The sequence below is a fragment of the Peromyscus leucopus genome, chromosome 6, assembly GCF_004664715.2.
Source record: "Peromyscus leucopus breed LL Stock chromosome 6, UCI_PerLeu_2.1, whole genome shotgun sequence".
Lineage (NCBI taxonomy): Eukaryota > Metazoa > Chordata > Mammalia > Rodentia > Cricetidae > Peromyscus > Peromyscus leucopus.
The window spans coordinates 63,811,293-63,836,534 of record NC_051068.1 but is presented as its reverse complement, the minus strand read 5'-3'; the positions used below and the strand labels follow the sequence as shown (position 1 = coordinate 63,836,534).

Below are 25,242 nucleotides of genomic sequence, written 5' to 3'. Positions count from 1 at the left end.
GAGACTTCCTTGGAGAAAACTATTTTTTTCTTTTTCTTCCTTTCTTCCTCTTTTTTTCCCTTTATTTTTTTTTTGGGGGGGTAAGGTGGGGGCAGGCAGTTATCAACTGGAGATTGCTTCTGGGTTAGGGATGGGGTGGGGGCATTATCCAATTTCCCTCCTAGGGCTGGGACCTGGGTATGCTGCCATAGTCTCTGTGAATTCATATGTGTGTCGGTCAGCTGTGCCTACACAGTCTTGTTTCCCTGGTGTCCTCCACCCGCACTGGCTTTTACAATCTTTCTGTCCCCTCTTTTGCATAGTTTTCTGAGCCCCGAGGAGAGGGATTTGATGGCCACATCCCATTCAGGACTGAGCATCCCAAGGTCTCTTCACATTGTACCATGAACACTAGTCATTAGGGGTGAAGGCTCTAGGTGGGCTCTAGATTGACTTTGTCATGTTCAGTGAGTTATGTAGAATTACATCACTTTCTCCTCTCCCTTTCCCAACTGCCCTCCTTCAAACCCCTCATGTCCCCTCCCACTCTTGAGTTGAGAGCCTCTTCTTTATTATTATTACATGCATATATATGAGTTAAATACACATATGTATGTGTATGCATAAATATATATATATATGTATGTAAATACAACCTGCTGAGTCTGTTTTTGTTGGTTGTGTGTATAAGGTTTCAAGGATGACCACTCTGGAGCAGACAACCAGTAAGGGGAGAGGCTAATTCTTCTAGCAGTCATTGCTTGCCTGTAGTTCTTTTTCTAGGGGTGGAGCCTCATCAAATTTTCCCTCTTCCATGAGAGCACATCCACTGATACTGCTGTGATGGTTCTGTTTATGCAGCCGGTTCTAGAAGAGACTTCCTGGACGGCAGACTTCCTGGCGTTCCGGCTCTTACCTTCCACGCCTCCTCTGTGATGCTCCCTGAGACACAGACGCAGGAGCTGTGATATAGATGTGTCATGTGGGGCTGGGCTCCCCACAATACGCATTGATTGGTGCATTGTGTCCAGTTGTTGTTTTCTTTGATGATCTCCATTTGCTATGAAAAGGGGGCTTCTTTGCTGAGGGGTGGTGCTACACTTACCTATGGGATAAGATTTAGAATGCATTATTAAGGAATTGTGCTGGTCTTGGAAAGTGTGGTAGTAAATATGTTTCTAACATGACCTCAATATCTCCAGAAAGCTGGCTAAGCTTCCAGTACCAAGCATGATTTCCCTCCTGCTAAGTGGGCCTTAAGTCCTTAGATGGCAATTGGTTACCAGTGGCACGTGAGGGACACTTACTGCAACTTTATGCATATCTTGCCATGCTGAGAGTTGTCATGGTTAATAGATGTTGCCGCTGCGTGGGACTGCTGAATTTCTTCCCTCCCTTGGCAGCTTGCATAGTATTTCTGAGACCACAGAAGCTGGACTGCAGAAAAGAGGCTTTCAGGTCAGATCCAGCTCCAAATCATTTCAAGTGTTTGGTGTCTTCAGCAGCAGATACCCACCCTCAACCCCTGAGGGGCAACCAAGGGATGCATTGGTAATCTGTATTGTTTTGGGAGTCACCTGGACTACCCTGAGCAACCATTACAAAAGTACCTCGTGCCTGGTACTGGTGTCTTTATTAATGTATGATTCCTATGGGGAGCTTTGTTAGCCCAAGTGGCTTAACTTCCTGCCCAAGGTGTGTGTGGTGTGTGTGTGTGTGTGTGTGTGTGTGTGTGTGTGTGTGTGTGGTCTTATATGCATTGTGAATAAGTTTAAATAAATATAAAATAGTATGATTCCTTGACACTTTGTCAAAAAAACTTTAACATTATTTTTCCCCTTTTCCTCCTTCTCCTTTATTGCCCTCCCTTCCTGCTCCCCAGTTGAAGCCCCTTCCCTGTTGCTTCATTTGCCACTTCATATCGCCTATATCCACCCATTCCCTTCCCAAGTTACAGAGAGGAGAGAGAGAGAGAGAGAAGAGAGAGAGAGAGAGAGAGAGAGAGAGAGAGAGAGAGAGAGAGAGAGAGAGACCCTTTGTAGTTTTTGACCTTGTGATCATGATCAGGATTTTTTTTTAAACTCCTCCATTTCTACTGCTGCCCTCTGCAGGCTCAGGGAGGGAACTGCAAGTGCAGAATGCCCCTGACCTGCTGTTTGAAAATCTTGGGTAACACCAATGACTGAAAGAACTTGCATGTTAATCAAGAGTGAAATGGCGGTGCTGAGCATGTGGGAGCTGACAGGGAGAAGGACACGCTTTTGAAATACTAAGAGAGAGTCTGCAAGGTATGGCTGGTAGTGAGGATTGGGGAGGCCTTGGCAACAGAGCAGATAGAAACCTCTACCCAGTGTTTTCAGGTTCTTCTAATAAGTGGAGTATGAATTTAAAATGGTGACAAGCCGGGCGTTGGTGGCGCACGCCTTTAATCCCAGCACTCGGGAGGCAGAGCCAGGCGGATCTCTGTGAGTTCGAGGCCAGCCTGGGCTACCAAGTGAGCTCCAGGAAAGGCGCAAAGCTACACAGAGAAACCCTGTCTCGAAAAACCAAAAAAAAAAAAAAAATAAAAATAAAAAAAAATAAAAAATAAAATGGTGACAAAGCAAGGAATTGAGGGGTAATTTCATTGCACAGTATTATACACTCAACACAGAGCATCAGCTTCTCATAATAACTGCACTTTGCAGTTTTCTCTTGGCAGGTTTCATGTTAAATCTAGGGAATGTGGAACGTGGTTCAATTTTATGACATTTTTGATGGTGGGTACTTGACACAGAATATTAATTTTGTGTGTATATCACAGTACATTTTAGAAGGCCAGACATGATGTCTGCACTTGAAGCTTTTTATTTGACAGTTATCAATCCCACATCTAAATACAAATTCTTGCTCTTTACATTCCTTCTTCTTCTTTTCTTTAATTTTTCCATTTTGGAGATGGGGGCATGGCTTGGGATCTGAGTTCAGATAACACCCATATAAAAAGCCAGGCACATTTGTGAGCACCCGTAATTCCCATGATAGGGAGAGGGACAGATGGAGACAGGAGGATCTCTGGGGCTTGCTGGTCAGCCAGTCTAGCCAATTTCTGAGCTCCTGGTTTAATTTCAAAAATTCAAGTGGATAAGCTACTGAGGAAGACAACAGATGTCAGCTTCTAGCCTCTACATGCACACGTGTGCACACTCCTATACCCAACACATTCATGAGCATTTCCCAGTTGGTCCGTGTTTCAGGCAGGTGGAAGAGTACTGGCCAGTTAAGGAAGGGAAAGGTGTATTGGTGCGCTCTGGAGCAACAGAACTGATAAGGTGACTATATTTAAATGTAGTAAAGAATGTAGTAAATCAGCTTCCATTGAAATAGTAGCAAATGTTGTCTCACATCTGAAAGGCTGAGAACCTGGCATTGCAGGTCCTTGAGGCCAAGGTGCCTCACATCAAGAGAAGTGTCACAGTGACTGTCTCACACTGGAGAAGCCAACAACCTGGCAGTTACTAGATCCTAGAGACTGGGTGCCTCAGCAGTCCCAACCCGGAGTTGAAACCCCAGAAGTTTCCTGAAAAGCCACAGTTCCTTGGTCAGTACTAGAAGCCTAGAAATTCTGGTTCTGATAGCAGGAGTCAGCAGCAACCAAAGACCAAGGCACAAGAGGGAGCCAAAGGCAACTAATCCTCCTCCGGCTACAACTAGAAGGTGCTGCCCCCACAGTATAAGAAAAATGGCCCCTTTAGTTAAATTTGTATCTAGGTAGTGTAAGATTAGTAGCTAGTGTAAATGGGGCTTTCTTTTTTAAATTTTCTGTTTCATGCCATTTGCTCTGAGTGCATAGGAATGCTGTAGGCTTTGTATGTTGTATATTTAGCCCATAACTTTGTTAAATTTGTTTACTAGTTCTAATCATTTGTGGTGGAGCCACTGACATTTTCCTGCATGTAGAATCATGTCATCTGTATACAGTGACAGCCGAATTTTCCTTCTTTATTGTGTGAATGACTTTCATTCTTTCTTTTGCTCTGTTTCTCTGCTAAGACTTGAATAAAAGTGATGAAGTGAGCAAAAAAAAAGAAAGAAAAGAAAAAATGGCTAGCTGAGCAAGTCAGAGGAAGTGCATCACTAGCTAGCTTTTCTCTTCAGTTCCCACCTCCAGATTCCCTCCTTGTGTTCCTGCCTTGGCTTCTCCTGGTGATGAGCTATAAGTTAGGAGCTGAAGTAAACTTTCTGACCCAAGCCGGCCAGTGTTTTATCACAGCAAAAGAAAAGTTAACTGATACAAAGGGTCTTTCATACAGAGGAAACAGGTCACAAAATAATTCAGTACGTTTCCTATATGCATTCCCGTGATTTTAGTCCACCATTTCTCAAATGCCTACTTGCCCACCTCAGCTGTGTTTCCTCTTATAACTAGATGTAAAGAATCAGAACAGAAGGACAAAAGTGATGGCCAGCCGTTAAATATTTTGATGCATCAGGCAGATGGCTGCCTATTACAACCAATTTCAGAATCAAGTGACAATCTGCATTTTTATTCTCTTTGCTTTTTTAAAATTAATTTAGACTTTAATAGTTTCATGCATATGTATAATACATTCTGGTAACACTCATCTTCCATCCTCTCTCTCTCTCTCTCTCTCTCTCTCTCTCTCTCTCTCTCTCTCTCACACACACACACACACACACACACACACACACACACACACACACATTCCCACCAACTCCCTCCCTTCACCCCCTTCCAGGAAGCTCCCCTCCCACTTCAATGTCTTTTTGTTTTGCTTTTGCTTTGTGACCCACTAGGTTTAACCAGGGCTGTCCACATGGGCCTGGCTGTGGACTGACGCACTGGGGAACGAGCAACTTGTCAATGACTGCATCACTAGAAATAATGACTTCCTCTCCCCCTGAAGCTGTCCAGTGCCAGTATCTACCCTGACTGTGGCAGAGTCCCATGCTCCCCTGCCCCCGCCCCGACACATGGATGACTGAACGTTGATGGGCTCAGTCTTGTGTGGACCCTCTGCAGACAGCTGCAGCTTCCATGAGTTTGAGTGTGAGGGCCATGTTATGCTGATAAGACAGTTCACAGTCCTTCTCTCCATCACACTCGCACTTTTCTTCTGACCCTTTTTCTTCAGCATTTCCTGAGCCTTGGAGGGGTGACACGGATGTCTAATCAAAGGCTGACCACAGTCACTTGGTCTCAATATTTTGACCAACGTTGAATCTAAATTAACCACCGTGCGCTACAACAGAGAGCTTCTTTGATCTAAGCTGAGGTGGCACCAGTCCATAGGTTCAAACATATAGATTGGCAGCATGTCCATTTAGCAAATCAAAAGTAGTAGGTTCTCTCCTAGTGCCTATGAACTCCTCAGTCACGTGCCTTTGACTAGGTCCATAGTGTAAGCAATGCACTCCCTCCTGGAGAATGGGCCTCAGATACAATCAGAAATCATTCATTTGCCCCCTTAACACTTGTGCCACTACAGAACCAGGAGGCATGTCTTGCATGGCAAGTTAGTATTATAGCATGCATGGTCCAGGATTGGGAAAGACCACTGCTGACTTTGCTCCCCCAGTTGCCTGCCTAGCAACTGCCGGCACTAAGAAAGCTAGCCAAAACAGCAAGCTTCTAGCTAAGTTCCAGTTCAGATTTGTTGCTATTGTTGGGGGTGTTATTACTATTTATTTGATTTTCGTCTTTTGAGGTAGAGTCTCACTAAGCAGCCCCTCTTGTCCAGAATATGTATCCTGGGGGTCACAATTCTCTTATCTCAGCCTCCTGCATACTGGAATTACAGATTACAGACATGTGGTACCATACCTGGAAACAATCAGAATTTCTACCTATGTCTCAATCAAGCCAGTGTTACTAAAACCAATCTTGGCATTATTCCTCAAGCTCTTGAGTGGCCAGTTGACACAGAGAAGGCCAGCAAATAAAAGAATCTGAAAATTAACTTCCTTGTTGTGGAGAAAGATTATTAAGGAAAAAAAAAAAAAGCAAAGGAAACATCTACAGTTCAACTTCACCAAAACTGTAAACCAAAAGCTAAGTTTCATGCCATAAGGATCTCAAGGGTTTGGCCAGCCTTCAAATATTTAGGCATAGGGATGGCCAGTCCTCTAATATTTCCTCTGCATTCTAAAATCAGTCCAAATCAAGTGTGAGCCACAGAAACAGATGGAGAGCTGCCTGGAGACAATTACTTGAAGGTACTGTCTGAATTTGGTATTTCCATGTCTTTGGCATCTTGTTCAAATTGAAGATGCAAATAGAGATTGCAAAGTGTCAGGAGCTTTTTTCAGAAGCAAAGCAATAGAGAAGATCAGGTTCACTGCATTTGAGCAGCAGGGGTACACTGCATTTGAGCATGGGGCCCCTGATTGTTGCCTGGGGCTTTCCTTTATGGGGTCCAGTAGAAGGAGGAGTCAGTTACTAAGGGGCAAAAGGTCAGTGGTTTTCTGATTGTTAGGCTTAGGTGATACCACCTTCTATTTACTACACAAGCCCTTTTCCATGACACATCTCATTTTAATCACACACACACACACACACACACACACACACACACACACATATGTTTTTATATATTTTATATATAATATAATTTTATATACACGATGTTTATATATATAAAGTTTACTTATATTTATATATATATACAATTATGCATAGACATATATGGTAAAGAGGAGTTCCCTTAAAGGTTCATTTTGGAGACAGTTCACCTTACTGTGCAGGCTCTCCAAACCATGCAGACTAGATCAACACTCTGTTTCCCATCCATATTTGTTCCAGATCCTGTTTGAATGGAAACTGACCACAAAGGAGAAGTTGACAAGGGATTATTAGGAAAAGTAACATTCCACTGTTTGCAGCAGGGTGTATATAACTCAGCTCCATGCAGGTGATGGTCCTGAGTTGCTAGGCAAAGAATACTGATAGAAGGAGGTGTGCATAGCTCAAGCTGGATGGAATCCGAGGTTTCTAAGCTTTCCATACAAGTGCATGTCTCAGGAATACTATACAAGCTGTGGTCTTTCCAAGAGAGAGATGATATGGTCCTGAGGTCTTGGGTGGAAGGCTGGAGAGTATCCTGGGCTGATTCAGGTATTTTAGAAAAAGGACTAAAATTCAGTTTCAGTTCCTATGTGGAATAAAGACATCAAAGAGACTAGTTTAAAGAGCAATAACAATGAAAAGATGGCTCTAACATCAACAGGTTAGCACCTCTTCAGAGGTTTTAACATGTCATAAAAACTATCATTTGATTACTTTCTGAGCTGGGCAGTGGTGCATAATCCCAGCACTTGGAAGGCAGAGGCACGCGGATCTCTGTGAGTTCAAGGCCAGCCTGGTCTGCAGAGTGAGTTCCAGGACAGCCAGGGCTGTTTTACAGAGAAACCCTGTCTAAAAAAATTGTTCCTGAACACTTTCTGAGCCTGTGTACATATTATGGGTAGGAATCCTTGCATTGGGGTTCACTGTAGGTGCTGCCGATCTTCCTAGAGGGTTGAACCTTCTCCTCACTCATTGAATCCTGCTTTTGAACTATTCATAACCATCACCCTCCCCATCAAAGAGATCCCCACAGAATGCACACGTGAGATGAAGCTGGACCTGTTCATCATCTCTACCTCTCCCCTCCCCCGTCTCCTGCAGACAAGTTCATCCAAACCAGAACTAAAGTCCTACAGTTGCAACCATCCAAGGTATGGCAACTGGTTTAACATCTTGAAGAGCAAATATTATTTAATAGAAGTAAATTGTGGCTGAGCTAAGTGAGCCAACGATGTTTAACCTAGGAGCCTACTGTACTCTCAGGATCAGGGTCTGGGGAAACCATCCTGGTCCTCTCCCTGCATCCAGAGCACTTTCCTCGTCACATCTCCTGCCACCCTCTCCTTCTCAACATGAAACCTGAGTGAATGCTCTGAGGAGTGCTTTCTCTGATCTTTCTTCCCTGAGATGAGTACAGCAAGCAACCCTGAGTTCTTCTCGGATCCCTGAAGTAAGGCCCAGAGCTTGGCAGGCAGTAGGTGCTCAGGAGATGGGTGTTGATTATCCAAATGTTTCAGGAAAGACTAGAAACAACTCCCCATATAATATGAAATACTATCTGTGAATTAAAAGATCACAGAGTCCATCATGTTTCAATCTGAAAATCACAGGGCTTTCCCAGAGTCTTTACCCATAGCATGACAGAGTTTTTCCTGGCATGGGATCACAGAGGCGCTTAAAGTCTCAAGATCAAAAGCGAGGCCCATCACCAAAGTCAAGCCTCTCTTGGATCTGAAAACCCTATCTCCTGCCAGGCTTAGTGGCACTCCAATGCTAGCACACACAGAGCCTACACTTTCATATTCCTACCATGTATCTCCTGGGGAGGGACTGTTTGGGGCTAGGTGGACTAGAATGCCTACCTGGACAGTGTGAGACTCAGGGAATGTACCAGTGAGAAAATCCCATTGTCCTGATTTCCGAAAGTACCTATGTACCTTCTACCCTTCCAATCTACCCCATGGCTATCCCAGTTGCTGCCCTTTCTACACAGATCTTTCTTTCTCATCTGTGACAGTCCCTCCCATAACTCATCAGTAAATGGTCAAATACAATCAGTAACAAGGGAATTTGTTGAAGGAGTAGGTTAAAACATTAAAGACTTCAAAGCAACCACACTCAGCGACAGAGGTAGAGTCCTTCATCTTTGGAGAAGGAGTGATCATGGAGAGAATATGGAAGAGATCTCACTTCCCTAACCGAAAGGGGGTAAGAAGGGGATTCAGGGGGACCTGACATTCAAGGCAATTACTTTAATGCACACTGGCTTCTCAATGTCTTTAAAATGTTTGGAAAGAGGCAAAAGGCAGAGCTGAAGATGGATCTTCTCTCATTTTCATGATCTTTTAAGCCAACAGAAGCAGCAGTTCTGAGTAGGCAGCAGCTAGAAGATGTAGCTTATCTTGGCCACAGGACACATAAACTACATAAGGGTCCATAGTGACTCAGTCTACTTTCTGCTGGGTGCTAGATGCTGACAGGGAGGTTCACTGATCCACTGCAAGAAAACCTTGAATGGAGATGTCATTCTCCTCGAATCTGTCTGGAGGCAGATGTTCCTGAACTTGTGTGTTTTCGCGGTAGTTGATGGAAAGAAGAGTGAGGGTTGCCAGGGAGGATTCTTGTCTTCATTTCTCTTCATGTTATCTTCAGGTGTGGGGTGGCTTCAGAGGTGTCACTTCTGCTTTGGTGGGCATTTCTCCTAGTGTGGAGGATCCTTTTCCCCGTGGTCTCTTTGAACTAATTGAAGGAGCCAGGATGAACCCTCACAGTTGCATGCCCAGACCATGAAGCATAATACAAAGACAGCCCTATCCCTTTGCCTTACAAGGCCTTGAAGCTTTTTTATGGAATGTTGTGGAAGGCTTTTAGTTCTGGGCTCCTTTCTTTAGAATGAATAATACCAGCTCTCTGAGCCCTGGGCGTGATGATTAACAAGTGAAGGCTTGGAGTAGTTCCCTGTGCTTTGAAAGCAACAGGAAGCCAGAAGGAGGAATCAAAAGGAAATCCAAGAATCTGGAGTCAGAACACTGGAGCCTCAAACCTTATAGAGTAATTCTTAATCATTCAAAATAGGAAGAAAATCAAATCTGCCATTTTTCAATGGAAAGTCAAAATCTACAGTTAATACTGAGTACTAGTATGAGAGAGTAGAAATAACTGTTTGCTTCTGTACTTCTTAATGTTGTCAGATTGTGAAACCAAAGATCAAAGCTGTTTCAGAGTCTCATAACCCCCAATTCTAGTGCTCAGTATTTTCAGGAAAAGGAAAGGAACCCTTCACAAGTCACTTCCAAAAATTATCAATTTCAGTCTTTCTATTCCACTACCTCTCACCTAGCATTGTGTTGCATACATGTGTGCATGTGTACGTGTACGTGTATGTGTGTGCATGTGTGTGTGTGTGTGTGTGTGTGTGTGTGTGTGTGTGTGTGTAAGCACACACACATATGTGTGATTAGGTCACAGTAGCCAGGTCAAACATTACTGTAGATTTTTCTGTGAAGGTATTTTTCATTTTAATTAGCATTTAAATCACTGGAGTTTAACTAAAGCACATAATGTTGGTCTTCATATAAATAGCCAAAGCCCCAGTCAAAAAGACTAGTCTCCCTTGAGGATTTCTGCCAGCCGCTGCCTTTGAACTTGAACTGTGGCTCTTTTTGGATCTTCAGCCTGATGTTTTGTCCCACGGATTCTGGACTTGTCTGCAGTTCCTTCAAATAAACAAAGATATGTGTATGATACATGTGACAATAGGGTGTATAATTCAGTCTTAGTCAATGTTCTTTGGCTGTGAAAAAACACCACGACCAGGGCAACTCATAAAGGAAAACATTTAACTGGGGCTGGCTTATAGTTCAGAGGTTTAGTCCATTGTCATCATGTCGGGGAGCATGGCAGCATGCAAGCAGACATGGTGCTGGAGAAGGAGCTGAGAGTTTACATCTGGATCCACAGGCAGCAGTAAAAGAGAGACACTGGGCCTGGCTTGAGCATTTGAAACCCCAAAGCCCACCTCCAGTGACACATTTCCTCCAACAAGGCCACACCTGCTCCAATAAGACCATACTTCCTAATACCTGTCAAATATCCCAAATGATCGAACGTTCAAATATATTAGCCTATGGGAGCCTATTCCTGTTCAAACTACCACAACATGCATGGCATGTTTGTCCTATTTCTCTGGAAAATCCTGACAATGTAACTGATCAAAATATAAGGTAAAGAGGCAGGTATTTGGTAAAGGCAACAAGAGAGTTCTGGTCACGACACAAAGCAAAACATGGAGATGGAGGGATGAAAAGTTAGACGACATGACCCAGCCTCCGGGAATCCACAGTCATGGTGACCTTCCACGCAGGTTTCAACAGTCAAGCAGAGTGCCCACTTAAAGCCTGACGAGATAGATGTGAACATGCAGCTGCCTGAGGCATACCTGTCTCATCTTGACCTATTTTTATTGTAGGAGAAGGAAAGCCATTAGTCACAGGTAGCAACAGAGGACAGCTTTCTGTAGAGATGGAATTGACAAGTGTCTCCAGAACCAAAGAGCTACACCTGGAGGCAGGCTGTCCAGAGGGAGTCATGTTCGTTCCCCCGTCCCATGGAGAAATACAAAATAAAAGGCCATGGAAAGAACCTCTTCAGGCTAATTGGGTCCTTCCTTTCACATGGCACACAGGGAGGCAGATAAGTAAAATGGCTGGGCTGATGGAGAAGGTGTCATGTACCTGTCCAGGACCTTTGGAATGACAAATGGGTCACTGAAGGTGGATCTTGGTTTTTCAAAGGATTTGGTGAGGATTGTAAAGGTTAATATTGATGAAGACACATAAATTCCTAGACACATGCACATCTAATAAAAGGAAGTTATAGAGCAATTGTTTTTTAGAAATGTAGAGACTTTTAGCCGGGCGGTCGTGGCGCACGCCTTTAATCCCAGTACTCAGGAGGCAGAGCCAGGCGGATCTCTGTGAGTTGGAGGCCAGCCTGGGCTACAGAGTTCCAGGAAAGGCGCAAAGCTACACAGAGAAACCCTGTCTCGAAAAAAAAAAAAAAAAAAAAAGACTGTAAGAAATATAGAGACTTTTTCCATAATTATTACCAGTAATGTGTATACACACACACTACACACACACACATATATTTATATATATATATATATATATATATATATATATATATATATATACTTAATTCTTGAGAGAATCTCTGATAAATCAAGACAAATGAGAGTAGATGGCCTGTTTTCAGTTCAGAGTATTTTCATTTTCCTTAGCTGAGATGACCACAGATGGTAAGCAATACATTGGATTGGGCAAAACTTGGGGGGGGGGCCGTCTGTCTGTCTGTGTCATAAGCTAATATCCCTTTGTTCCAGGATTTGGAGTGGTCACTACCCCTCACAACCAGTGTGAAGAGGACAGGAAAGAGAGTATAGCAGCCTCATACTGTGAACTCACAGAAGAGTGAGCGGAGCAGAGGCTCTTTTGCTGATGGAATAAAAGGGGAAGAGAAGGGATGAAGACCAGCCCAAAGGAGGAGATGGGCACTGCAGTAACGCCCTGTTCTGAAGGCAGACCCGAAACCTCCAGCCTCAGAAGAACCACGAAGCCTAGGGAAATCAGCAGCAGCCTCCCCTGCACAGAAAGCAGCTCTGTGTACCTGGATCAAGGGACCTTGGGCTTCCACAGTTGCTGAGGACGGGGAGCAGGACTACAGGGCATTTCTGTTCACATCCGATGTCAGATAGCTCTGCTGCAAGCCCCACATAAACATAGGCCTTCCGCTTCTAGGTCGATGGAATAAGAGCAGGCATTGGCAGGACGCTTCTGTGAGGACCTCCCTCCGCCCACACTTGCTGGCCCCATCCTCACTGATTTCTGTCTGTGTCTCCTTTGGAGTTGCAGTGGAACATCCACTCAGTACCTGCCTCACTGTCAAACTCATCCCTTAACTCTTGCAGTCTAGGGCTGTTATCCACCTCCCACAGCTAATGGGACAATACAGACCCCAGTCCCCCTGGCTGAAACCCGCCCTGTCCCTAACCTCCACAGTGCTACACCAGTGTCAGACCTGCTGCCTCCACCCCCCCTTGCCCTGGACACCACGTGGATGATGTTCACCATGGACCACAAGCTAGGTCTGCTCACCTGAAGACAGAAAGGAGATGGTTAGAGTTCCAAAGAGTTTCTTTGCCTGGAAGTTGCTGCCAGTGTTGTGGACATCAAGGTTATGCCAGAAAGACTGCTGAGAAGGTCATTTGCACATGAAATAGCAGAGCTGTGCTGGTCTCAGGAGGCCTGGGAACAAAATGAAGGGAAATTTTTGAATATGTGCTATTCTTACAGATTCCCTTCAGCTACAGAAAAATGACCTGCCAGCAAGCAGCAACACGAATGTCCTCAATTCCCTCCCCAGGTTCTGGAGCCCTGTCCTCCACTCCCTGGCCAACAGAAATATGTCCCTCTGAAGCATCTCCCATGCCAATAGGAAGGTCCACCAAAGCAGAGATGACATCTCCGAGATCACCGTCCTCTCCCTGGACATGTAGTGGGTGGATTCTCCTCCCATCACAGATTCAATTTCCTTTGAAAACTAGAACCACAGATATCTCAGAAGAAGCCTCTTTCCCCATCTCTAACTAAACCTGAAACCTCCACAATAAACCAGCCAAGGCCTCCCATCTGCCCCATAGACAATACATTACATCTTTTCAAGACGGACAGGCCTGTGCTTCTGTAGTAACCACCACTGCCATGGGTGAGACTATGACCCGTTCCTCTGTGCCTGTATCCTGTACCCACAATGACACTGGTCCCTAACAACACCTACCACTGGAAGCTGAAAGAGTGTTCTATGGAAAGAAAAACAACAAAACATACTACATTTTCTTCAGATTTCATACAGGAAAAAGGTGGTTCTCCTAAATGAGCTCACAGTTCATTTGAGAAGTCATCCCTGCCATGTGCCACAGAGAAGTTAGTGAAGCTCCTAACTCCCCTGCTCCTCAGCCTCCCTCCTCCCTCTTAAAATCTTCTCAGGATGTTTTCTGTACCTGCAATCCAATCCCCAACCATCAGACACACGCCTAGTTTCTGTTCCTTCCATCAAAGGCATTCTCCCTGAAGAATCTCAACTATTCTTCCCCGGTATCATCTAGATGAATACATGCTCATGAGTGGGGATGGGCAACTGGGAATGGGCAATAGTTCAGGAAAAGGACTAACGCTTAGGCTTAGCTAGGAAGACAGCATCCAGGGGAAGGAAGAGGAACCCTGTGGAACCCTCCATTCTTCAAGTCCAACTGACCAGATCCCATAAAATGCCTCATTCCCAGAGAAAAGGTAGACCTAAGGAGAGTAAGGTGGCCAGTGATGGAGATACTGAGCAGGATGGAAACATAAGGGTCAAGACACTGAGTCACAAAGAGAAAACAATATTCCCTTTGAATTGTATTCATTGTGCCATGTATCAGCCACCTACCAAATGAAACTAAAGATTCTGAGCAACTTATGGTCTCTGTTACATATAGCTGTAAGATACTAATTTGCAACCAAAACTTCAAATGTCACCCTCTGTCTGATATTCTAGTACAAGGAATGTCCATTCTAATACAAACAATGCCAAAATAAACACAGTAAGTTTAAGACTATCTCTGTGGAAGCAGGATTAATGCTTTTAGAAGGCATCCCTGGTTTTGTTAAAATTTTTAGGAGATTCAAATATATGTCTAAGCCGGTGGTAATCCCTGCAATTGAGGGAGGGAAGAAGGCCATCCTCCATTACATGGCAAGTCTAAGGACAACCTGGGTTACAGAACTACATGAGATGTCTCAAAAAATTAATAGTGTGTGTGTGTGTGTGTGTGTGTGTGTGTGTGTGTGTTCTGCATTCAAGAAACATAAAACTTTATGAGCAAAACAAATACAGCAGCCAACAGAATTCTAGTTGATGAGTATTGACAATTTTTTTTTTGAGATAGGTTTTCTCTGTGTAACTGGGTGGTAGGTTGCATAACAAATACTCCCAAAAGACGTTCCATCCTATGTCTGAATTTATGAACATGTTACCTTACATCTCAGTTAAGGATTCTGAGATGAGAATATTGAGTACATTTGACTAGATAAATGGGATATTAAAATATTTGTTTTACCAAAAAAACACATATTTGGAGATGGCAGGCTATCCTATTTCTAAAAGCTGAACGGTGTTCTGCTGTGTGTAGTTATCACATTCTCCGATCCATTCATCTAGCAGTAGCCATTTAGGCTGTTTCCACAGCTCAACTGTTTGACAGACAGGGCTAGAAGGGCTGTTGTCTCAATGTGTGCTGCCATCTGGTGGCAACAGAAGATCATTAAGAAAACCAAGTTTATGGAGCCAGAGAGTTTATAAACTCAGCTGCTCAGAGTGTGCACTGCTCTCCCAAAGGGATCCAGTTTGGTACCCAACACCTACATCAGGTGAGAGAGAGAGAGAGATCTGAAATGTGTGGCTTTCATAAGTACGTTCGTGTATGTGACGTACCTACATATAGATATTCATACACATAAAGTAAAAATAAAAGTCAATTCAGCCTCCTATCATATATACGTATGAAGCAAACCTGGTCAAGAAATTAGCAAGAACACACCTCTCGACTTTCCTAGTTTCTAATACTATATCAGATGAGGAAAATTGATCTGTTTTTCATCTTCTTTCCATGCATAAAGACTTTTGTGCCTGTGCTCTGTTCTTGCTGCAAGCACTCCCAACATGTTGAAGAATCTTCTCTCCATGTCTGCTGCCTCTGTTACGGCATGTGCTCTAGTCAGTTTCTGCCCCTTGCTGGATCACAGGGCACAGGCAGCAGAAGCTTGGCAGGAAGCCTTGGGAAGTGGCCCTGGGCAGACTGTACTTACAATGTCAGAGATGGGAAGGCCTGCCTCCCTCTGGAGAATGATCCTATCTACCCAGCCTCCTCTACATAGCCCTTGCCTGGGTGATTTCCTTTCAAGTCCCTAGTCTCAGATCTTCCCTTGCTCCTACAGCTCTCAGAAGACAGAAAATATGTTTGTTGTGGGAAGTAGAAATTCATGGTAAGAAAGATTGAGCTCCTAGGAAAGGGAGAGACTGAGGTCTAAATCTCATGGGAAGTCCCTTTCTGCTTGGGACTCTGGAGCAGATGGAGCTGCATCTGGGACTGTAGAATTCCCAGTCCTTGGGGATGAGGGTGCTACCTTGACTTGTCATTGTTAGCCTGATTCAGATATCCTGATGACTAAGGCTAACCCATAGAGAAGACCCCACCTTCCAGTAACCAGATATCTCTCTTTGGATAATTCATTTGATCTTAGCTTATCTTGCAAATCCAGCCAGAGGTCCCTCAAATAGTCATTGAACATCTTAAATATGAGGCCCAAGACAACAATAAAGAGGCAATAATAAAAGTCTCCTCTCTGGAGTGAGGGCACTTTGTGAGAAAGGACACGTGTCCAGAGCTGCTTCCTAGTAGAAGCTTTAGGGGGTGTGCTGGGGGCAAGGGGAGAAGGAAGGAGAGTCTTGCATGAAAGGCAAAGTTTTCAAACTGTACAGATCAGCTAGATGAAAGGGGCAGAGGGGAAGGGCATTCCAGTTAGAGAGAATAACTCAGAGCTGTTTAAATAATGTTTAAATGACAATAAGCTTTTATTATTGAGAGACTAGCACGCTGGGTAGATACTGGGCACTGGGTCACAAAGATAATAAGTGGTCTTGTTCTCTAGATTATCAAATGATGGAAATAGACTGAGAATTCTATAACTACAAAATACGAGGATAAAAATCTCAGAACGCAAGGTATAGTAAAGCATATGAAAGTAAGCAGCCTATATAAAGAGCTGAACTGGGTAAATAATATAACTCAGGAGTACAGAACACTGGCCTAGACTGTGTGAAGTCCAAGGTTTAATCTCCACTCCAAAAAAACATTGTTTTTGGCTGGCTGCAGGAACTAGCAGCCTGAATCAGATAAATGTTTCAGGTAAATTCTTTATCAACTTACAGTTGAGCACAGGGGGAGGAAGACATGCTTGGCAGAAAATGAAAATGCACTTTCCAGAAACTGACACGGTAAATTTTGAGAACTGCACGTAGCCTGACACCAGGAATAATACAGAGAGTAGAAAAACCAGCACTGGGGCCAGATTGGTATGGTTTCCATAGCCTTAATGAGCAACCTTGGCCCTCCTCTTAAGTTCTGTAGTTAAGCTTTTGTGACATTGCAACCCACTGTGGCCGTATAATAGAGCATGAAATGGAGGGAAGGAGGAAAGGACATCTGTCTATGACAATGATGCTGGTGAAGACAACAGTCCAGTGGGAAATAAGACTGATGGGGGTAGACGATTAGTATTGTTCACCAACACTGGCCAGGAGCCTGTGGCTAAGGAAACAGCTGTCAAACCCTAAGAGCACAGGTACTGTGAGGCTGAGAAGGAGAAGGGGGCAGCAGGCTGCGTGAGCCTGGCAGATTCTGATATAGAAGCAGCTTTGTTGAATAGCAATATTGTTTAGAGTTGGGGCTCACAATAAGGGGCATGTTGGGAAAGATCAGATAGATGGATTCTCACTTTGTTCAATAAGCTTGAGGGGTTTAACATTTGGTCATAGAAAACAGCAAGAGTACAGGATTTGGAATCCTTTGGCTTGGCTGCAGTGACGTAAAGAATAAGATGAAATGTAAGTGTGTGAGGAGAAAAGAGGCTGAAAAGTTGGAAGGTTTCTGCAGAGAAGGAAGGTCTCAGAAAGGATAGTAGACAAGGCTAGAGAGGCAGGACCCTGTCCAGGTCATGGGGGACCCAGAGGAGAAAGGACCGAAAAAGGCCACAACAGCCTCAAATTTCACAGTGAAACCAAGCAAGATAAACACAGAACTAGAGTTATGAGGATATCTTGAAACTTCCCTCTCCCTGAATACAATGAGTGTAAATGTCAGGAAACATCACTAATGGTGATTGGAGAAAGAAAGAGGTGTGCAGGATCCCATGAGTCACCTATGAGGCACAAGGAAAGGAAAACTGGTGCTAGCTTTGATTAAAATCCTGTCCAAGAGACCCTCTGAGAATGAAGTGACCTGAGCCAACAGAAGCTGGAGAAGAACTGGCTGAATGCAGGAGACACAGGAAGAGAGCAAAGGAGATGCCTTTGCCAGTGTTAAAGAAACATGATCAAAATTCCAACCATGCAATAGAAGGGAAGGTCCTGAAGAGCACATTCACGTTGATGAAATAAAAGTCAGCTTGAAGACCCTGGCAAGCCCGGAAGCATCTTGCATCAGCTCAGAATAGTTCTTTTTATTAATTTAGTTCAATGGCTGAGGTTTTAATTTTAAAAATTCTTTTCATACTCTGTATTTTGATCATGCTCCTTACTCTCCCCCAATCTCTGCCACATCCCCCCACTCCTCACCTACCCAACATTATGTTCTCTCTTTTAAAACAAGTAAAAGCAAACACAAAAACAAACAAACACAAAAATGAAAATCAGAACATTCAAAAGACCAGTAAGACAAAACATACAATAAGAAGTACACAACAAAAGCCAAGATGTTTGTTTTGTGTTGGTCTACTAATACTGGTCATGAGGCATGCCCTGGAGTGTAGTTGATATTCCTAGTGACACTTCATTGGAGAAAACTGATTTTTTTTTCCCATCAGGTATCAATTGCAAACAGCTTCTTGGTTCTAGATGGAACCTCGCATCATCTTCCTCCTCTTAGTGCTGGGACCCCAAGTGGCTTGAACCTATACAGGCCTTGTATATGCTGTCACAGTCATTGTGAGTTCATATGTGTATCAGCCCTGTTGTACATGGAAGACACTGCTTCCTTAGAGCTCTGGCATTTACAATCTTTCTGCATCCTCTTCCACATGTATCTCTCAGCCTTGAGGTGGGGGGTCTGATGAAAACATCCCTTTCAAGACTGAATGCTCCAAAATATCTCACTCTCTCATTGTCCAGTTGTGAGTCTCTGCATTAGTTGCTATCTACATGAAAAAGACTCTCTGATGTGAACTGAGTGAGGCACTGATCTATGGATATAGCAGTATGTGATGAGGAGTCATTGTATTGCTATGTTCCTTTGGCAGAATAATTGTATAGGCTTTCCCCTATGTCAATGACCTATCTAGTCTCAGGTCCTCGGCAATTTTAGCAGTGTCAAGTATGGATTACATCACATTAAATGGGCCTTAAATCCAATCACAAAGTGATTGATTAATCTCATAACATTAGTGCCACTATTGCATTGGTTTTTCTTGCAGTCACTAGTATACCAGGTCACTGTTGTAGGGTTTATAGATTGGTGATAATGATGATTATTTTTTCTCCTACAGTAGTGTGCAGAATACTTTCCAGCCCCATGAATGCTACTCAGTAAGAGTGAGCTTCAAGTCAGGTGCCAGCTCAACTTCTCTGTGTCCAATGACATAAGTGTCTTCCACAATAGAGCCTTGCTACTAAGTTGTGAAGAGAAACCAATAGCCTATATTGTTCGGGGGATTTGGCTAATGACTCAGCAAGATGCAACCCATTTCTGGAATTGGAGGCTTTACTTGATAGCATAAGATGTCTGCTTGGAGCATTGTCACTTCTACTAATTGGTGACTTCATTTAGATTCCTTTTATGTGTATATTTGCTTTTGGAAGCTTCTGCAGTAGTAGATTTCCATATGGATTTATTGTAGGTGTCCTTCAACCATATCTTCTCTTTTACAAATAACAGCATATGGTGGCAAGAATATAGGAAAGGGGGACATTTATTCATTGCTGGTGGGAGTGCAAACTTGCACAAACACTATGGAAACAAGTGTGGCAGTTCCTTAGGAAGCTGGAATTGATCTACTTCAAGATCCAGCTATACTACTCTTGATCATATACCCAAATGATCCTACTACAGAGATACTTGCTCATCCATGTTTATTGCTGCTCTATGCATAACAGCCAGAAATCAGAAACAGACTAGATGTCCATCAACTGATGAACAGAAAATGTAAATGTGGTACATTCATACAATGGAACATTATTCAGCTGTTAAGAAAAAAAAATGAGGTTATGAAATATGCAGGTAAATGTATAATGCTAGGAAAAAAACCATCCTGAATAAGATAACACAGATCTAAAAGTACATATATTGTATGCTTTCTCTTATATGTGAGTGCCAGGGAGAGGATCTTCCAAGGAAGAAAAATAGAATACAGTATTACAGAGAACTTAGAATGTTTTGTTGCATTGCTCTCTTCTGTACATAGTACCAACCCTTACTCAGAACCAGAAACAGCTGGATGAGCCAGGAGGAGCAGAAACTCCAAACAGCCGATGGGGAAGATGATCTCCTTTCTTGTAGAGGCATCTTACCCCCAGCAGTGCAGGTGGGAAAGAGGAAGAATTACAGCATTCAGGGAAATTGTCTTCTGGCTATGGATATAAGGTTGCTCGTGTAGTAGGAAATGAACAGAGACTTATTTCTTAGCATGACCCTAAGAGTCAATAGGATCTACTAGAGATTTCACCTCAGACAGAAGAGTCAAACCCTGGGGGAAGGAAGAGGCATTAAAAGTCTTCAAGAGAAGGAATAGTGATCCATCCTGACTTTATTCTTTGAGTACTGCTTATTTGACAAAATTTACCAAGAAAAATAGAAAAATAACAATAGGGGTGTAGGTTCAATGGGGACACTGGAGGGAATGTGGAGAGGGGTAACTAATACTAGCAATATTTGAACTATTCATTTGAAAACTTACTATTTTATAGGCTTCATGGATGGATAAGTAGACAGACAGACAAATGAACAAACAAAAGTTTAAATGGAGTTGTCCTACACAGAGGTTAATTCTACTCCAAGAAGTCATAGATTAGCAAGCAAAAAGCCATGTATGGAATACCTCCTTTTTAGTTGTTGATCAATGAGACCCCAGAGACCACCAAAAGCAACACAAGCTATTGTCATTTTTCCCAGTTGCCCACCAGAACTTGATTGTAAGACCCTATTACTAAAGACACCATACACTGGACACAAGACATAGAAAAATCAAACTGATACAGACCAGGAAGCTTCCTCCATGCTTGATAGCTTTCATAGTACCAGAAGGTGCCATGTAGGCCGCAATGAAGAAAAATCAAGATCTTGCCCAGCTGAGAACACTGTGAGCTATGATAATGATCCTTGAAAGATTTGTCCATGAGTACAATAGTGGTATAAATGCTGTGTGAGGAACCAACTGTTTTCTAGTTGGATTTAAGACCTCCCTCTACAGGAGTAAACTCAGGTCTGTTGCTGTAAATCTGGCCAAGAATCCATGGCTGGGGAGCTCACATGACCTAGGGGAAAAACTATTACTATTATTTTGCTAAGTTAACATAGTGCCAAATTACCTTCCAAATACTCTCTGCATTCACAGTGCAGTTCTCAATCCTCCTCAAAATGAGCATCTTTTTGCAGTGGACAATGGTTAATACAGATACTCACAACTTGTCAAAGTGCAGAGAATGAAATGTGTCTATAAAATGCTCTGCCCTAAAAGAGACCTCTGTATCACACTTCCTGTACACTTCCTGCTCAGGGAATGTCACAGAAGAGTGAGCAGAAAGAGTAGAAAAGACAGAGGTTAAGGAGGACCAGAGCAAAACAATGTCTTCTGGACCTGGCAGGGCTATTGCACTCATTTACTCAAGTAGCTATGGCTGTGTGCACAACACCTGGGCATGATCAAGTTCATCAATATCCCAGCAAAACGAGGGAAAAGCTCTTAAGCCCCACCCCTAAGAAGAGGAACTTTGGGCAGCTGGGGTGAAGGACATGGAAGAAGGATCCAGGAGGACTTAGAAGGGAAGTCCCCAGGAGAAGATGATTAAAATATATTGTATACATGTTTGAAATTCTCAAAGAATAAATTAAAATGTGAAGAAAAAAGACTTTGCCATAAAGCTATAGAAGGAAATTTAGCTAAAATTGCCAATTATTAGAATTTCCCTGACCTTTTGGCACACACAGTGGAACCACGGAATTTCTGGTGTGTGTGTGTCTGTATGTGTGTCCATCTCTCTGTCTGTGTGTGCGTGCGTGCGTGCGTGCGTGTGCGTGTGTGTGTGCGTGTGCATGTATGTGCATGTGTGTGTGTGTGTGTGTGTGTGTGCTATGTGCACACCCATGCCCATAAATTCAGAGGCCACAGCAGGATGTCAGGTTCCTCCCCATCCTCCTCCACCCTTTTGCCTGGAGGCATCGTCTCTCCCTGAACCAGAAGCTTACCACTTTCACTGAGGGGCTAGTTTAGAGAGTCTCAGGACCCACCCAACTCTGCCGCACCTTCAGGATTGTGGGAACAGCCTAGGGATTCCAACTCCTGTCTTCACACTTTGCAGAATAAGTACTCTTACTCACTGAGACATCTCTTCCAGCCATCTCTTGGCTTTGGTTGGCCTTCATGTCTAAATTACTATTGTTTATTAATGACATTTATATTAACTGTCCCTACTCAAAACAGAAATTATGTTTTAACATTAACATTGAAATACGTAATCTTGATGGGAACATCACCAGGATATGTAGCTGGAAGACAGAAAATGATAGTATGGAGAAAGGTTAAAGAACAGTATAAGAACTGAAAAGGTGCGTGTCAGAGCCAAGATCAGAGATGAGAAGCAAGTCGAGATGGAGACACAGGACTGGGGAGACGGCTCAGCTGGTGGAGTGTTTGCTTCTTCCAAGGACCTGAATTCAGTACCCAGAAACAATGTATTTTAAAAAGTGGGCATGGTAGGAAGGTGACACATGTTTGTAATCCCATTGTTGGGAAAAGTGAGACTGATGGGTCCTTGGGGTTTGTTAGCCAATGAGACATCTTGAGGAGGGAAGGGGAAAGGGGAGTGAAGAGAAGGGGAGCAGAGGGGAGAGGGGAGGAGAAGAGAACTAGTGCCTAAGCCTGAGGAATAACACACAATACTTCTGGCATACACCCACATGAACATACACAACACACACACACACACACAAGAGCATACCTGTGTACATGCACGAACATGGCACACACATATAAAATATGGGGGGCGGAGAAAGAAACAAAGAGAGACACAGACACAGAAAGAGATCTGGAAAGCCAAGGGATGAAGAAAGCAGGCATCATGCTGGCAACAGATGCAGTAAACACTGCCTGAGTGTCTCTCGATGTGTCTCTGATCTTCACAACCCTGCAAACAGTGAGGCTGTGCAAGGGTGAGAGCATAGGTTTTAAACTTGGTAATGAGTCTGACACTCAAGGCAAGTTACACGTTATCCTAAACGAGTGCTACTATCATATCATTTTGTAGGTAACAGAATTGAGACATAGACTGGACCAGTAAATTACTAGGGAAGTAAGGAATGAAAGCAGGACTTGAACCTAGGAATCTGACACCAAGGCCCTACCTAGCTCTTAGCTACCAATCTTGGCTAGACTGCAGCACTTACTCATCACCTCTTGCAGCCTCTCCCCTGAGACCCAGTCACCTAAGAAGCACTTCATGTGTCATCTTATTAGTAACTGCCACCAGCCAGGTGCCCACAAAACTAAAGCCCAGTGTGAGGCTGGAAGCAGGGATACCAAATGCAACACCAATGGATACGCTGAGCTTTAGAAAAGGGAGGGAGGAGGCTTGAAAGGCTGAGAAGATGAGCAAATCACACTGTTTTCAGATCACTACATAACATTCTTGAGTGATAATGAAAGGAGGAAAGGAAGGACAGTGGCTAGTAAAAACCACCACCGTTGGCACTGACTTTGGAAGGTGGCTGCCTTCTCCATATCCAGATTGGTAGCTGTGTCTAAAACTGGACAGCAGGTGGAGACTGGCTCCCAAACAGATGTGGGAACAGCTTCGAGGAACTAGAGTTCATGGGAAATTACACAGGAAAGAAAATGAGTGCTCTGCACCAAGGCTACGTCTCCAACACCAGTTATCCCAAGTGGTTAAACGCCCCATCTCCCTCTTCTGATCAGGCATGTTTGGATTAATTGTTTATGGCCTTATTCATTCTTTCGTTCTCTGTGAACTGATTCTCTCTCCTCCCCATCCCTTTTCTTTCCTCTCCCTCAGTCCTGTCTCTGGACCAACTCATGGTCATCCACTCAGTACAGACTGTTGGATTAAAATAAATTCGAGGGAAGCTGCCTGAGGGTCGGCCCAGTGGCACAAGCCGAAGCTAAGTTTCCAATGATCACTGAAGAGGTGGCCAGGTAACCACACTCAGCACTCCATGATCACTAGGATAGGTACCTCTGTAACACACTCAGCATTCTCAAACTCAAACACCTATCCCTCTAGTGCAAAAAGATGTTTCTTCAGTTCCCACGAGTGATAGCACTCTCATCTTGAAACTGGAGTCATCTCCACTTCCCTCTTAACTTCCCCACAGAAACTGACCTCTGCGGTGCTGTTTCGGCCATCAGCACCCAGACGCTACCCTCACCACTGCCTTCCTTCAGACATGCACCTCTTTCTCTTTTTCAACCAGTCTGCCCCACTTTCCACTTTCATTCCGCCACTGTACTTACTAATTCATCCCACCCTCTGTTGTCACCATGTAGACACCTTTAGATATGGTCATACCAAATTTGTAATGGTCACTTGCGGGCCTGGAGGGAAGGTTCGGTGGTTAAAAGCACTGGTTGCTCTTGCAATAAACCTGGGTTCAGCTCCCAGCACTCATGTGGAATGTGTGAGCTCACTCAGCGGCTCACAACTTCTGTGCCTCCACTCTCGGGGATTCTGAGCCCTCTTCTGGCCTCTGTGGACACTAGCTAGACATGCCGGGCACACAGATTCCTGCAGGCAAAACACTCAGACATATTTTAAAAAAGATGAAAAATAGAAATGTTTTAAAAACAACCACTTGTGATACCCCAGTGACTGGCAATCAAGATGAGTTTCCTGGGCCTGAGTTCAAGCCCTGTATCTGGGTAGCTCCTTTTACTACTTTTCTTGCCAGTCTCCCATTGCTACAGTTGTAGCCCAGTTCCAACTGTAAACCTCCCTGGCCTGGCCTTTGACAAGGCCAGAAAGAACCTCTGAGAGGCCTTTCCGTACAGCAGGATCTGGGGTTAACAAGACTGGTCAAAAGTGGTCTGGAGTGTTACACTCACTACTTAAATGAAGAATATTAACCTTGGATACCAAGAGGTGACTACTCCCTGAGTGAGGAAAAAAAATCATTAACTTCCCACCAGTAGCACATAGAGATGGAGAGGAGGGAGACAGGGGAGGGGAGGGAAAATTTATGCAGAGACACTGGTAAAATAATCTTTGGACTTCGGCTGGCAAGTATGAGAAGATAAAAGATACTTCAGAATCTCATATGACTAAAATATGGAAAAGAGAGTAGAAGTGATTGACCCCACAAACTTTCCAGAAAGGTGAAGGGGAAATAGTTGGGAGAGTCTAGGGAAGCAACAGACCACAGGTTTACCGGTGGCCAGCTTTTCCATTCCTAGCAGCCACGAGCCTTCTGCCCTCTGAGCCTCGACCGTAGCTAGGTTCTCCCAGCATCGATTCTGAGGGACCAGAAGCGAGAAGGCTAGGCTGAGAGTTGAGTAACCATAGCGAGATTCTCACGTCCAGGACTTGAGTTGGGAGTCCTGGAGTCACCCAACATTCACTGCTCATGATGCTGTAGTGATGTCATAAATGGAGCTGGCCCC

At 43.8% G+C, this 25,242-nt stretch overlaps 1 long non-coding RNA gene across 1 annotated transcript; it reads right to left on the bottom strand.

Annotated features, from left to right (window-relative positions):
• Nucleotides 1-10,033: 10,033 nt before the first annotated feature.
• Nucleotides 10,034-25,188, bottom strand: LOC119088176. The gene is made up of 4 exons (XR_005091772.1): nt 25,011-25,188; nt 12,700-12,849; nt 12,212-12,338; nt 10,034-10,260 (listed from the first exon to the last, which is right to left on the bottom strand). It is a non-coding gene; the product is annotated as an uncharacterized LOC119088176 (long non-coding RNA).
• Nucleotides 25,189-25,242: the final 54 nt, after the last annotated feature.